Genomic DNA, 17008 nt, shown 5'->3' on the forward strand with positions numbered 1-17008 from the left:
TTCTGGGTTGGTAGCTTCTCCAGGACCCAGTTGAAAATATGAGAGAAAAAGAAAACCTACGGAATTCAATACACAGCAATCCTTGAGTCCTGAGGTCCCTAACTATTCTGTTTTCTTTGCTCCATCTTTCAAAGCTGTCTTTATTTGTTTTGAATATAATATCCAAAGTTTTTAAGGAGATCAAGTCAGTCAATCCTAAAGGAAATCAACCCTGAATATTCACTGGAAGGGCTGAGGCAGAAGTTGAAGTTCCAGTACTTTGGCCACCTGATGCAAAGAGCCGACACTGGAAAAGACCCAGCTGCTGGCAAAGATTGAGGGCAGGAGGAGAAGGAGGCAGCAGAGGATGAGATTATTGGATGGCATCTCATCTCATCTCAATGGACATGAGTTTCAACAAGCTCTGGGAGATAGTGAAGGACAGGAAAGCCTGATGTGCTTCAGTCCAGAGGGTTGCAAAGAATCAGACACAACTTAGCAACTGAACCACAATTCATTTAATGTATATATTCATCAGCCCAGTGCCAGTGGATGGCAAATAGCAAGTACTCAATAAAACAATGAGCTTTTATTATTTACAATGACATGAAATAAATATCTGCTGGTTAGATTGTCCCAACCCGTGGCTTAGCAGGCTGTAGCTTCTCTTTTTAATGTTTTGTGTTATCCAGTATATTCCAGGAGAAGGTATGTCAAGTCTATTCCTGAATTAACCTACACTTGAACCCAATTTCTTTATTGAATGGCGCCTTAAGGTCTCAATCCTCAGTACCAAAGTCAGGTCTTTTTCTGCTGGTCACCATTGCTTGTATTGTAACTGTTCCTGGTGGTTGCAGCCCTCCACTACCTCAAATGTTCACAAAGGTCTCCTTTTTTTTACTCCCAAACACTCCATATAGGAGGTTTACTGAAACTTTTAACATAAGTGAATGTTAGTACAGAGAAAGTGGAACTTTGAAACCATATATCAGGGGACTTCCCTGGTGGCCCAGTGGTTCAGATTCTGCCTTCCAATGCAGGGGACACGGGTTCGATCCCTGGTCAGGGAACTAAGATTCCACATTCTATGGAGCCACTAAGCCTGGGTGCTCTAACTAGAGAAAGAGCAGGTATTGCAGTGAAGAGCCAGCACAGCCAAAAAAAGAAAAAAACCTGTACATAAATCGTTACTACTCCTAAATCAGCCATGCTGCAAAATCTTGTTTTTTTTTTTTTGTATCAAATAACAGCTCTTAAAAGACTCTTTACAGCTTTTACAACCTACAAAGCAAAAGACAAAAATTACAGCTATAAATTTTAAAACAATATTTTCTCTTTCCCTAAAACCCTAGGAACAGTGTTCCCACAATACTCTCTACAACAAAGGAGTAGTAAAACCATCTTTTAAAATGATATTTTTTTCCTGTGTCTTTCCACCAAGGATTCAAACATATTAAGGCTCTAATTTATATAAATAACCCTATGTGTGCATGCGTGCTCAGTCACTCAGTTGTGTCCAACTCGTTGCAACCTCATGACTGTAGCTTGCCAGGCTCCTCTGTCCATAGCATGTCCCAGGCAAGAATATTGGAGTTGTTTGCCATTTTCTCCTCCAGGGGATCTAGGGATTGAATCCCCATCTCCTGTACTGGCAAGAGGATTCTTTACTACTGAGCCACCTCGGAAGCCCTATATAACTCCATACTCTCCATATTAAAATACATCTTTTTATGTGACCAAGAATATTCACAAAATATGATTTTTAAAAGTTAATAAATTTCAAAAAATAGAAATTATATAGGCAACATTAATTTTTGAAAATGTTATTTTTACCTAATATAATTAAATTAGAAATTAATAATATGACTATACCAGTAAATCATAAACATTTTAAACATCTTTTGGATTAAAGAGGAAATTGAAAGTGAAATTGTAACTGAATTTCATGTAGGAAAACATCTGAGATACATACAAAAGTAGTAAGTTCTAATGCATTAATTTTTTAAAAAGCAAGATTAACAGTAAAAGAATTAATGTTCAAATCCAAAAATTAGAAAAACACAAGAAAATAATCTTAGCATTATAAAAATTAATGAATTAAATATAAAATCAAAATAAACAATTTTTTAAAGTGGCAGATCTGAGAAATAAACCCCAAACAGAATTTTTCAAAAAAAAAAAAGCAAGATTAATTGTTTTTAAACTTAATTGAAGTTAAAAGAGTAAAATCATAAATATATAAAATAAGAATTTATATGAAAGTTAAATATAGATACAGGAGAAGTTAATAGATTGAGGTGAGACTATCTTGTATATCACTAGAAAAGAAATTTGAGAACCTGGTTCAAATGAAGGATTGCCAAAACTGACCTTAGAATAGATAGAAAATATAAATAGACTGAGTACCACAGAAAAATGGGGGGAAATATTAAAGAGCTACTCCCCCCCAAACCATCCTGGCACAAACATTTTCACTGAAACTTCTACCAAACCTTAAGAAATAATGACTCTGTGCTCCTGTGTTCTAAAGCGTGAAATGAAAAGACTTCGTAATGTTTAATGAAGTGAATATAACCACAAAGATATTACCAAAAACTAAAACTATAGCTTAATATAACTTACAAATATTTATGTAAAAAGCAGAGACTTCACTATGCCAATAAAGGTCCACATAGTCAAAGCTATGGTTTTTCTAGTAGTCATGTATGGATGTGAGAGTTGGAAAGAAGTCTGAGAGCCGAAGAATTCATGCTTTCAAACTGTGGTGCTGGAGAAGACTCTTGAGAATCCCCTGGACAGCAAGGAAGTCAATCCTAAAGGAAATCAACCCTGATTATTCATTGGAAGGACTAATGCTGAGGCTGAAGCTCCAATACTTTGGTCACCAGATGCAAAGAACTGATTCACTGGAAAAGACCCTGATGCTGGGAAAGATTGAAGGCAGGAGGAGAAAGTAATAACAGAGGATGAGAGGTGGGATGGCATTACTGACTCACTGGACATGAGTTTGAGTAAACTCAGGGAGATAGTGAAGGACAGGGAAGCCTGGCATGATGCAGTTCATGGGGTTGCAAAGAGTTGGACACAACTTAGTGACAAAGAATAATAACAAAACAGAATTAATGTACACACGCATGCTAAGTCACTTCAGTCATGTCCGACTCTTTGCGACCCCACGGACTGTAGCCCATCAGGCTCCTCTGTCCATGGATTCTCCAGGCAAGAATACTGCAATGGGCTGCCGTTTCCTTCTCCAAACACAATTCAGTTCAGTTCAGTTGCTCAGTCGTGTCCAACTCTTTGAGACCCCATGAATCACAGCACTCCAGGCCTCCCTGTCCATCACCAACTCCCGGAGTTCACTCAGACTCATGTCCATTGAGTCAGTGATGCCATCCAGCCATCTCATCCTCTGTCTTCCCCTTCTCCTCCTGCCCCCAATCCCTCCCAGCATCAGAATCTTTTCCAATGAGTCAACTCTTCGCATGAGGTGGCCAAAGTACTGGAGTTTCAGCTTTAGCATCAGTCCTTCCAAAGAAATCCCAGGGCTGATCTCCTTCAGAATGGACTGGTTGGATCTCCTTGCAGTCCAAGGGACTCTCAAGAGGCTTCTCCAACACCACAGTTCAAAAGCATCAATTCTTCAGCGCTCAGCTTTCTTCACAGTCCAACTCTCACATGCATACATGACTGCTGGAAAAACCATAGCCTTGACTAGACAGACCTTTTTTGGCAAAGTAACGTCTCTGCTTTTCTATATACTATCTTGGTTGGTCATAACTGTTCTTCCAAGGAGTAAGCGTCTTTTAATTTCATGGCTACAGTCACCATCTGCAGTGATTTTGGAGCCCCGAAAAATAAAGTCTAACACTGTTTCCACTGTTTCCCCATCTATTTCCCATGAAGTGATGGGACCAGATGCCATGATCTTCGTTTTCTGAATGTTGAGCTTTAAGCCAACTTTTTCACTCTCCACTTTCACTTTCATCAAGAGGCTTTTTAGTTCCTCTTCACTTTCTGCCATAAGCGTGGTGTCATCTGCATATCTGAGGTTATTGATATTTCCTCAGATATGCGCAGGCGGCTGCGACGGGGCACAAGCGCGGCCAAGAGGAGCTACCCCACGTCCAAGCTCAGGGACAGCAGCCGGGAGGAGCTACCCCACGTCCAAGGAGCGGGGGCTGTGCGGGTGCAGGAGGGCCTAGAGGAGCTACTCCATGTTCAAGGTCAGGAGGGGCGGCGGTGAGGAGATACCCCTCATCCAAGGTAAGGAACAATGGCTGTGCTTTGCTGGAGCAGCCGTAAAGAGATACCCCACCTCCAAGGTAACAGAAACCCAAGTAAGATGGTAGGTGTTGCAAGAGGGCATCAGAGGGCAGACACACTGAAACCATACTCACAGAAAACTAGTCAATCTAATCATACTAGGACCACAGCCTTGTCTAACTCAATGAAAGTAAGCCATGCCCGTGGGGCCACCCAAGATGGGCGGGTCACGGTGGTGAGATCTGATAGAATGTGGTCCACTGGAGAAGGGAATGGCAAACCACTTCAGTATTCTTGCCTTGAGAACCCCATGAACAGAATGAAAAGGCAAAATGATAGGATACTGAAAGAGGAACTCCCCAGGTCAGTAGGTGCCCAATATGCTACTGGAGATCAGTGGAGAAATAACTCCAGAAAGAATGAAGGGATGGAGCCAAACCAAAAACAATACCCAGTTGTGGATGTGACTGGTGATACAAGCAAGGTCCGATGCTGTAAAGAGCAATACTGCATAGGAACCTGGAATGTCAGGTCCATGAATCAAGGCAAATTGAAAGTGGTCAAACAGGAGATGGCAAGAGTGAACATCGACATTCTAGGAATCAGCAAACTAAAATGGACTGGAATGGGTGAATTTAACTCAGATGACCATTATATCTACTACTGTGGGCAGGAATCCCTCAGAAGAAATGGAGTAGCCATCGTGGTGAACAAAAGAGTCTGAAATGCAGTACTTGGATGCAATCTCAAAAACGACAGAATGATCTCTGTTCGTTTCCAAGGCAAACCATTCAATACCACAGTAATCCAAGTCTATGCCCCAACCAGTAATGCTGAAGAAGCTGAAGTTGAACAGTTCTATGAAGACCTCCAAGACCTTTTAGAACTAACACCCAAAAAAGATGTCCTTTTCATTATAGGGGACTGGAATGCAAAAGTAGGAAATCAAGAAACACCTGGAGTAACAGGCAAATTTGGCCTTGGAGTACAGAATGAAGCAGGGCAAAGACTAATAGAGTTTTGCCAAGAAAATGCATTGGTCATAGCAAACACCCTCTTCTGACAACACAAGAGAAGACTCTACACATGGACATCACCAGATGGTCAACACCAAAATCAGATTGATTATATTCTTTGCAGCCAAAGATGGAGAAGCTCTATACAGTCAGCAAAAACAAGACCAGGAGCTGACTGTGGCTCAGATCATGAACTCCTTATTGCCAAATTCAGACTGAAATTGAAGAAACTAGGGAAAACCACTAGACCATTCAGGTATGACCTAAATCAAACAGAATTAAGGAGTACATTAAAAGAATAATACAGGAACTTCCCTGGGGGCCCAGTGGTTAAGACTCTGGACACCCAATGAAGGGGGCATGGGTCCAATTCCTGGTTGGGGAATTAAGATCCTGCATGCTGCACAGCACAGCCTATTGTTATTTAATTAAAAATAATAATAAATAAAAATATAAAAAATGATACAGCTTCATTAAGTGATATTTACTCCAAGAATGCAAGGATTGTTCAATAATTCACCACTTACTAGAGGAAAAGCAAAATCATATTATCTCCACAAGTCCTGAAAAACATTAATGAAGTCCAACATTTATTTTTTATCGTATCTAGACAGAAATAATAAAGATAGGTTTTTAAATAAATTATATTGAGATAACTGGCTATTCTTCTGAAAAAAAAAAAAGAACTGCATTATTTCTTTTCAATTTGTACCCAAATTTCAAATGCATTAGATTAAATGTTAAAAAAAGGGAAAACTTATAAAAGTATCAGAAGAAAATGTGGGACAATTTTCAAAACAATTAGAACCAGGGAAGAATTTGCCCAGTAATACATAAAAATCAAGAACAATAAAGCAACAGATTTATATATTGAACCACCTAAAAAAACAAGACAGAATTCTGCATGGCACTGAAACCGCATAAAGAAAGGAAAAGGGTAACAATAAACTTGGAAATAATATTTACATTTCAGAGAGTTAATTTTCCTATATATAGAGTGTCTACAAATTAATAATAAATAGCAAAATCCAATATAAAAGTGGAAAAGAACATAAATAGTGCCCAAAAGGAAATGCCAATGGCTCTTAAATATATAAATACATGCATAATGTCATTTACTGTAAAAGATACCATTTTTTACATGTCAGACTGGCAAATATAAAACAAATAGCCACACATCATGTTGGGGAGGGTTAGACAAACAGCCATTTCCACATATTTTCCGTGGCAGTGAAAACTGATTTAACTTCTGTGGAAAGCACTTCAGCAATATCTGGCAAAATACATGTACCTTTTGATCCAGAAATTCCTCGAATGAGAATATTCCCTATAACAATATTCATAATTTATGATGTTTCACACAAAACAGGATTCACTATAGCATTCCCACAAGTACTTATTTAGTACCTAGACTTTGGAGACAACCTCAGCATCTGCTTTGTGCTCAGTCGTGCCCGACTCTGTGACCCCACGGACTACAACCTGCCAGGCTCCTCTGGCGATGGGATTTTCCAGACAAGACTACTCGAGTGGGTTGCCATTTCCTTCTCCAGGGGATCTTCCCCACCCAGGGGTTGAACCTGCATCTCCTGTGTCTCCTGCATTGCAGACGGATTCTTTACCCACTGAGCCATTAGGGAAGCCCTACATGGCAACAACCTACGTGTTTATAATTAGAGGACCAATTTCCTAAATACAACAGAACGGCTTCCACAAGTGAAACAGCATTGTTTACTGGTTAGGCACCATCTCCAACATGTATTTTCAAATAAATATGCAAAACAGTGACAGTGATACCATTTGTTTATATTAAACAAAAATAAACCCACAAACATGCATATTTCATACATCTAATTTATATGTACATATGATATATATGGGCCTCCCTGGTGGCTCAGAACGTAAAGAATTCATCTCAATGTAGGAGACTCAGGTATATTTTTATTTTATATTTCTGTTAGTTTATCCAAAACACTGGCAACCCTGCTTACCTCTTATGAGTGAACTGGATGCCTGCAGGAGAGACGCAAGAAGGAAGCTTACTTTTCACTTGATCCTCTTGACTTATGTCATGTTTGCCAGATGTGGAAATAGGGATTCTTGAGTATGTGCTTTCAAGGAAAGGGCAGGGATCAAAAGCTAAGCAAGAGGGCTTTCCCTGGTGGTCCAGTGGTTAAGAATCTGCCTTGCAGGCCTTCCTTGGTGGTCCAGTGGCTAAGACTCCACGCTCCCAATGCAGAGGGCCTGGGTTTGATCCCTGGTCTGGGAACTAAGTCCCATATGCCGCAACTAAAGATTCTACACACAGCAGCTAAGACCTGACACAGCCAAATAAATAAATAAAAATAAATATTAAAAAAAAAAAAAGAATCTGCCCTGCAATGCCCAGGAGGGACACAGAAAGATCCCACATACCATGGGGCAACTAAGGCCCTGTGCCAAAACTACTGAGCCCATGCTCCAGAGTCTGCGAGCTCCAACTTCTGAAGCCCATGCAGTCTAGAGCCGGTGCTCTGCAACAAGAGAAGCCACTGCAACTAGAAGCCTGTGTACCACAAGTAGAGTAGCCCCGGCTTGCTGCAATTAGAGAACGAGGATCCAACATGGCCAAACATAAAATAACTAAGTAAACATTTTTTGAAAAGGTAAAAGAAAAAAAAAACTAAGAGAGAATGTGTCTTACCTGGAGTCTAGCTTCTGCCTGACACCTTGAGGAGCTCTGCAGTGTGAACTGTACCTTGAGACAGAAGGTCCAGGCTTTTGTATCCTTATCCGTCAGTCTCTGGCTGTGAGCTGCCTTCAGAAGGGAGTATCCTCTCAGGACAAGGGGCTTCTATTGGCTAAAGGTAAATCAGCCCTGAATACTCATTGGAAGAACTGATGCTGAAGCTCAAGCTCCAATATTTTAGCCACATGATGTGAAGAGTCGCCTCATTGGAAATGACCCTGATGCTTGGAGATATTGAGGGCAGAGGGAGAAGGGGGCAACAGAGGATAAAATGATTGGATGGCATCACCGACTCAATGGACATGAGTTTGAGCAAACTTCAGGAGATGGTGAAGGACAGGGAAGTCTGGCGTGCTGCAGTCCGTGGGGTGGCAAAGTCAGACACGACTTAGCAGCGGAACAACAGCAATAACAATTCTCCAGGAAAGGGGCCACTCTGAGGAATTAGCAATCAATTTTTTGAGCAGCCAAGGAACTAGATTAGAAAAAGGGATGTAGACCCTATAGGTGTCTACTACAAACTCACTGTACTGCCTGAAATCTATATGTTAGTATTAAAAAAATATCAATATTACAGAATGGTCTCTTTTTGTTGTTTGTCTAGATTCTAAATCCAGCATGGATGCCAAAATTTAAACAGTAAAAGTTAGCCTTCAAAATACTTAGCAAGACTCCAGTTTCGGACAACGTTAGTCAATTTTTCCCCCAGTATTGGAACAGATTGGGTTTTTTTGGACAAGCACCACGTGAACTAGTTGGCTTGCATTTAGGTGACCTCCTGTTTGAAAAATCCACAACTTTAAACATTGGACTCGTTCATTGACCAGAGTGCCCAGGACACAAAGAGGAAGTGAGGGAAGAGTAGATTTTTATCTCCTTTCCCGGCTCATCCCAGGACGAAGGGTAAGGGGACCAAGCATATCGTTTGTCTCTATCCTTTATTTTTCCATACCAAATATAGTTATAAATGTTGTGTATGGTGGTGTACAGAAAAAAATTTCCAGAAATTGGACAGAGGGCAAAAACATGATTAGGGGATCTTTTTTCCTGGCTGCAGGGCATGTGGGATCTTAGTTCCCCAGCCAGGGACCAAACCTGCACCTCCTGCAGTGGGAGGGAAGAGTCTCAGCCACTGGACCACCAAGGAAGCCCCCACATTAGAGTATTTTCTCATTAACTCTCCTGAGGTCATGTCTCTCAGAAAGTGTAACTTTGTTTGGCTGGCAACTGATTAGGGCCTGGATATCTCACAACACTGTAAAGTTAGATGTTAAAGTGCAAAAACTGGTTCAGTTCAGTCGCTCAGTCATGTCTGACTCTTTGCAACCCCACAGATTGTAGCCTACCAGGCTCCTCTGTCCATGGGATTCTCCCAGCAAGAATACTGGAGTGGGGTGCCTTTCCCTTCTGCAGGGGATCTTTCCGACCCAAGGGATGGAACCCATGTCTCTTGCGACTCCTGCATGGCAGGTGAGTTCCTTACCACTAGTGCCACCTGGAAAGCCCCCCAGGCTCTCATATTTTCATTCAACTATTTTCTCTGTCTTCTGGTTCCTTCATTAATGAGTTAAATAAAACTCTGACATGTGCTATTTATATGAGGATCATGCTTTGTAAATAATTTGAGAAAACATGTTTTTTTTTCAGTGTAAATTAATCTAGTATAAAATTATATGGTTAAATACACATACAATGTAGCTTGTTGTAAAAAAATGCATTGAGTGACAGTGGAATAATACATTGAATCCCAGTGGAATAAAATGCTACCAGATTCATTATACACTATCTTCTCTCTTGAGGGCAGGATTGTATATGTGTTTAAATCTGGGTTTTTGACTGTTAGCCTGGCTGCTGAAGGACTTGACATACTGACGTAGGTGATGCTTTGAAAAATGGCTTCACCAGGAAAGAGAATAAAATTAAAAAATATTCATATATTTTTCCTGGTGCATTTTCTTTTGAAATATCCTTGGGAGAGCTCTGGGACTAGGGTTCCCATATTTAGCAAGTAAAAATACAAGACATTTAGTTAAATTTGAACTTCAGATAAACAAGTAATAATTTTTAAACATATCCCAAATTTTGCAAGCATTTTATTTGAAGAGCAGAGCCTAGAGCATCTCAAAGTTCAGAGGATGTAAGAAGCACATGGTGCACACCTCAAGGAAACCAAAATTGAAAGAGACACGTGTACCCCAATGTCCATTGCAGCACTACTTACAATAGCTAGGACACGGAAGCAACCTAGATGTCCATCGGCAGATGAATGGATAAGGAAGTTGTGTTACATATACACAATGGAATGTTATTCAGCTATAAAGAGGCTGAGTTCTAATGAGTTGTTTGAAACTGGAGCCTATTATACAGAGTGAAGTCAGTCAGAAAGAGAAACACAAATACGGTATATTAATGCATATATATGGAATTTAGAATGACGATCCTACATGCAGGGCAGCAAAGGAGACACAGATGTAAAGAACAGACTTTGGACTCACTGGGAGAAGGCGAGGGTGGGATGATTTGAGAGAAAAGCATCGAAACATGCACATTACCATATGTAAAATAGATGATCACTGCAAGTTCAAACGCATGAAGCGGGGCACCCAAAACCGGTGCTCTGGGACAATCCAGAGGGATAGGGTGGGGAGGGAGGAGGGAGGGGGGAGGGGGGAGGGGGTCCAGGATGGGGGGGACACGTGTATACTTGTGGCCAATTCATGTTGATGTATGGCAAAAATCATCACAACATTGTAACTGTCCTCCAATCAAAATATATTAATTAATTGGAAAAAGCAGAAGCACACGGGGGAAGCAAGTGTTTGCCAGTAGCGCCAGGAATGCAAAGGATCATGGGTAACGTTTGAGTCCTGTGCTGGGGCATCCCAAAGGCCAAGCCCAGCAAGTAGAATCCTGTTGTCAATTCCAGGAAGTGAAAGTTGAATCCTTGGGTCAGGAGCTTGGTGGCCCTGTAGTAGGGCAAGCGGCTAGAGTCAGGAATGGGGCCAATCAGGAGAACTGACAAAGCTGCTCAGAAGAGTAATGTGTTACAGAGCGGTTTTATCACCCAAGGACTCTCGAGAGTGATCCAGATGAGTGAGTTGATTAGCCATGTTTTAAAACTCAGACTCAAAGAGAACATTTTAAAAAAAATTATTTATTTGGTGGTGCCGAGTCTTAGTTGCGTCATCAGGGATCTTTAGCTGCGGCTTATGAACTCTCTTAGCTGTGACGTGTGGAATCTAGTTCCCTGAAAGTGAAAGTGAAGTCGCTCAGTCGTGTCCGACTCTTTGCGACCCCGTGGACTGTAGCCTATCAGGCTCTTCTGTCCATGGGATTTTCCAGGCAATAGTACTGGAGTGGATAGCCATTTCCTTCTCCTGGAGATCTTCCCAACCCAGGGATTGAATCCGGGTCTCCCGCATTGTAGACAGACGCTTTACCGTCTGAGCCACCAGGGAAGTCAAACCTGGGCTTTCTGCATTGGGAACTCAGAACCTTACACATTAGACCCCCAGGAAAGTCCCTATATATATTTTTTAAACATTTACGTATTTGATTCATTGGTTCTTGGTTGCCGCAGGCAGGATCTTCGTTGCATGTGGGATCTTTCATTGCGGCACACAAACTCTCTAGTGGTGGCTCTCGAACTCAGCGGTTACGGCACACAGGCTTAGTTGCCCTGTGGCGTGTGGGATCTTAGTTCCCCAATCAGGGACAGAACCCATGTCCCCTGCATTACAAGGCGGATTCCTGACTAGTGGACCAACAGAGAAGTCCCGTATTTAAAAAATTGTGGTATAATGTATATAACATAAAATTTATATGATGCCAACCATTTTTAAGCATACAACTCAGTAGCAATAAGTACATTCACGGTGTTGTACGACCACCACGAGTATCTATTTCCAGAACTTTTCCACCTTCCCAAATAGAAACTCTCTCTCAATAAACAAAAATTCCCCAGTCTCTGGTAACCTCTATTACACTTTCTGCCTCCATGAATTTGCTTATTCTAGGCATCTCCTATAAGAGGAAGAGCACAGGGTTTGTTCTTTTGTGTCTGGCTTATCTCACTAAGCATAATGTTCTCCAGTTTTATCCGTGTTGTAGCATATATTAGAATTTTATTTCTTTTTAAGGCTGAATGACATTCCATTGTATTTATACATACAGACCACATTTTGTTTATCCATAAAGAGGACATACATGTGTGGACATTTCATTTTTTTCAATTTTCCTGTAAACAGTATTCATTGCTACATAAAACAGCAATTCATTGGTATATTCAACAGTGATTCATTGCTACATACAAAAATCACTCCATAGTTAAGGGTATTAAAATAACAACTTGAGGGACTTCCCCAGTGGTCAAGACTCTACAGCAAGTTCCATCTTTGGTCGGGGAAACTGAGATCCTGCATGCAATGTGGCCAAAAAAAAGAAAAAGATATTACTTTAAAATTGTGTTTTGTATTCCTCAAATTGATCTACAGAGTCAATGCAATCTCTACCAAAATTATAACTGCTTTTCTCTCGTTTTTTTTTTTTTTTCAGAAGTGGACAAGCTGATTCTAAAATCCATACGAAACTTCAAGGAACTGAGAACAGACAAAAGAACCTTAGAAAAGAAGAATAAAGTTGGAGGATTCACACTTCCCAATTTAAAAACTTACTGCAAAACGATAGTAGCCAAGACAGTGTGGTATTGGCATAAGGGCAGACACAGAGAACAAGAGAATAAAAACGAGATTCCAGAAATAAATATATCAATCACTGGTCGATTGAAATTTGACAAGAATGCCAAAACCATTCAAGGGAAGAAACAATAGCATTTTCAACAACTGGTGCTGAGACATCTGGACATCCACATGCAAAAGATTAAAGTTGGATCCCTATCTCACATCACATACAAAATTAATTCAAAATGGATCAAAGACCTAATGTAAAAGCTATAACAATAATACTCTCAGAAGAAAACAGTAGTAAATTTTCATGACCTCAGATTTAGCAATAGATTCACAAAAAGCATGAATAACAAAGGAAAAAATAGATTTCATTGAAATTAAAACATTCTAGTGTTATGTTTCAAATGACATTACCAAGAAAGTGAAAAGACAGCCCACAGGATGGGAGAATGTATTTGCAGATCCTATGTCTAATTAGGAATTTATATCTACAATATATAAAGAACTCTTAAAACTCAATAATAAAGACATATAACCCAATTTTTAAAAAGAGCAATGAACCTAAATAGACATTTATCCAAAGAATATATATGTAAATGGCCAATAAGCACATATATTGATGACAATATAATTAGTCGTCAATGAAATGCAAATCAAAACCACAAAATACCATGTCATACCCACTAGGATGGATATAATAAAAAAGTCAGAAAATAATATGTTGGTGACAGAAACTAGTCACAAAATATCACATATTTATGATACCACTTATATAAAGTGTCCAGAATTTGGAAAATCTACAAAGACGAAAGATTATTGATTGTTTGGTCTAGGAAGGAAGGCTGGATGGGAGATCATAGCTAAAAGGTACAGAGTTTCTTTTAGGGGTGATGAAAATGTTCTAAGATTAACTTTTATGATGCTTACAAATATCTGTAAATATACTAAAAACCATTGAATTATACACTTTAAATACACGAATGTTATGTTATTCAATTATGTATTCATAAAGCTCTTATTTTTAAAAGGTCATATGTTATGTGACTCCATGTATATGAAATGTCAAGATAGGTAAATCTATAGAGATGGAAAGTAGATTAATGTCTGCCAGAGATCAGGGGAAGAGGGAACGAGAAATAATTGTTAAACAATATGGAATTTCGTTTTGAGGTGATTGAAGTATTTTGGAATTAAAGAGTAGGGATGGTTACACAAATCGTGAATGTGTTCAAGACCACTGAGTTGTATTTTTTTTTAAGATTTTTTTTTTGATGTGGACCATTTTTAAAGTGTTTATTGAATTCGTTACAATAAAGAAGTTTCTGTTTTATGTTTTGGTTTTTTGGCTACAAGGCATGCAGGATCTTAGCTCCTGGACCAGGGATCAAACCCTTATCCTCTGCAATGGAAGGCAAAGTCTTAACCACTGGACCACCAGGGAAGTCCCTAAACTTTAAAGTAGTGAATTTTGTGTCACAGAAATTTTAACTCAATAAAAAAATTGTAGCTTTTTTGGTTTGTCTGTTTTAGACACAGATAGACTAGTGATTGCATACACTTCTGTTTAAAGTGCTAGTGGTAAAAAACCCGCCTGGCAATGCAGGAGACGCAAGAGACACAAGTTTGATTCCTGGGTCAGGAAGATCCCGTGGAGGAGGGCATGGCAACCCTCTCCAGTATTCTTGCCTGGAGAATACCATGGACAGAGGAGCCTGGTGGGCTACAGTCCATAGGGTCACACAACGTCTGACATGACTGAAGTGATTTAGCACACACACTATTTAAGATAAGCTCATTGAGTAATTGATCCGTTCACTAAATTGAAACATATTATCTCAAAAACTTTAAGTACATCACTCTAGTTTTCTAACTTTCCACAGCTCTGACTTACACTGACTATAATTCACATTACTATGCATTCTTTAAATGACCATGCTTACTTATGGGAAGAATAAGAAACCCAAGAACTATTCTAGGTTCATGGTTTTAATTACTGTAATTACAAGAGTCTGATCAGAAAGTGAACAGGAACTAAAAAGCCTCTTGATGAAAGTGAAAGTGGAGAGTGAAAAAGTTGGCTTAAAGCTCAACATTCAGAAAATGAAGATCATGGCATCCGGTCCCATCACTTCATGGGAAATAGATGGGGAAACAGTGGAAACAGTGTCAGACTTTGTTTTTTTGGGCTCCAAAATCACTGCAGATGGTGACTGCAGCCATGAAATTAAAAGACGCTTGCTCCTTGGAAGGAAAATTTATGACCAACCTAGATAGCATATTCAAAAGCAGAGACATTACTTTGCCAAAAAAAAGTCCATCTAGTCAAGGCTATGGTTTTTCCAGTGGTCATGTATGGATGTGAGAGTTGGACTGTGAAGAAGGTTGAGCGCTGAAAAATTGATGCCTTTGAACTGTGGTGTTGGAGAAGCCTCTTGAGAGTCCCTTGGACTGCAAGGAGATCCAACCAGTCCATTCTGAAGGAGATCAGCCCTGGTTTTCTTTGAAAGGAATGATGCTAAAGCTGAAACTCCAGTACTTTGGCCACCTCATGCGAAGAGTTGACTCATTGGAAAAGACTCTGATGCTAGGAGGGATTGGGGGCAAGAGGAGAAGGGGACGACAGAGGATGAGATGGCTGGATGGCATCACTGACTCGATGGGCGTGAGTCTGAGTGAACTCCGGGAGCTGGTGATGGACAGGGAGGCCTGGTGTGCTGCAGTTCATGGGGTTGCAAAGAGTTGTACATGACTGAGCGACTGAACTGAACTGAATTGAACTGAGGGTTGTGTCTGATGTCAGTTATTTCTGTTTGTTCTTGTTCATTTTATCTTGGCTCCTTTCATGTCTAGTTATATTTGATTGTGTGCTGAACAATGTATTTCAAAAATTAGTTATAGAAATAATATCAGGATTATGTTATCTATCTAAGAGTTTTTTCACTTGCTTCTTCAGGCTCCTGGTACCCCCTGGTAACCTAGGATCACTTTAATCTGACTTTAAAGCTTTCGATTTGGTGTGTGTGTGCTCAGTCACTCAGTCATGTCCAACTCTGTGTGATCCCATGGACTGTAGCCTGCCAGGCTCCTCTGCCCATGGAATTCTCCAGGCAAGAGTACTCGAGTGGGTTGCCATTTCCTTTGATTGGGGGCCACCCATAATTAGAAGTGACTGAACTGAAATGAACTGGATATCTACATCTATATACCTATGTTTTTCTGGCTGCGTTGTGTGGCTTTCAGGACTTTAGTTCCCCAACCAAGACTAAGTCTGGGCCCATGGCAGTGGAAGAGCCAGAGTCTTAACCACTGGACTACCAGGGAAGTTCCCTTCCATATACATTAAAAAATAATAATTTATGTGTTTATTTTTTGGTTTTGGTTGGTCTTCATTGCTGTGTGTGGGCTTTCTCTAGTTATAGCAGTGGGGGCTATTCTCCATTGCAATGTCCCTCTTGTGGAGCACAGGCTCTAGGTGCTCAAACTTAGTTGCCCTGAGGCATGCAGCATCTTCTCAGACCAGTGGAGCTATTCCAAATCCTGAGAGATGATGCTGTGAAAGTGCTGCACTCAATATGCCAGCAAATTTGGAAAACTCAGCAGTGGCCACAGGACTGGAAAAGGTCAGTTTTCATTCCAATCCCAAAGAAAGGCGATGCCAAAGAATGCTCAAACTACTGCACAATTGCACTCATCTCACACACTAGTAAAGTAATGCTCAAAATTCTCCAAGCCAGGCTTCAGCAATATGTGAACCGTGAACTTCCTGATGTTCAAGCTGGTTTTAGAAAAGGCAGAGGAACCAGAGATCAAATTGCCAACATGCGCTGGATCATGGGAAAAGCAAGAGAGTTCCAGAAAAACATCTATTTCTGCTTTACCGACTACACCAAAGCCTTTGACTGTGTGGATCACAATAAACTGTGGAAAATTCTGAAAGAGATGGGAATACCAGACCACCTGATCTGCCTCTTGAGAAATCTGTATGCAGGTCAGGAAGCAACAGTTAGAACTGGACATGGAACAACAGACTGGTTCCAAATAGGAAAAGGAGTACGTCAAGGCTGTATATTGTCACCCTGCTTATTTAACTTCTATGCAGAGTACATCATGAGAAATGCTGGGCTGGAAGAAACACAAGCTGAAATCAAGATTGCCGGGAGAAATATCAATAACCTCAGATATGCAGATGACACCACCCTTATGGCAGAAAGTGAAGAGGAACTAAAAAGCCTCTTGATGAAAGTGAGAGTGGAGAGTGAAAAAGTTGGCTTAAAGCTCAACATTCAGAAAACGAAGATCATGGCATCCAATCCCATCACTTCATGGGAAATAGA

General features: G+C 40.3%; 1 long non-coding RNA gene across 1 annotated transcript; it reads left to right on the forward strand.

Moving 5' to 3' along the window:
- Positions 1-5182: 5182 nt before the first annotated feature.
- On the forward strand, positions 5183-13960 carry LOC138984630 (uncharacterized). The gene is made up of 3 exons (XR_011461861.1): positions 5183-8892; positions 9324-9459; positions 12544-13960. It is a non-coding gene; the product is annotated as an uncharacterized lncRNA (long non-coding RNA).
- The last annotated feature ends 3048 nt before the right edge of the window (positions 13961-17008 follow it).

The sequence above is a fragment of the Bos mutus genome, chromosome 22, assembly GCF_027580195.1.
Source record: "Bos mutus isolate GX-2022 chromosome 22, NWIPB_WYAK_1.1, whole genome shotgun sequence".
NCBI lineage: Eukaryota > Metazoa > Chordata > Mammalia > Artiodactyla > Bovidae > Bos > Bos mutus.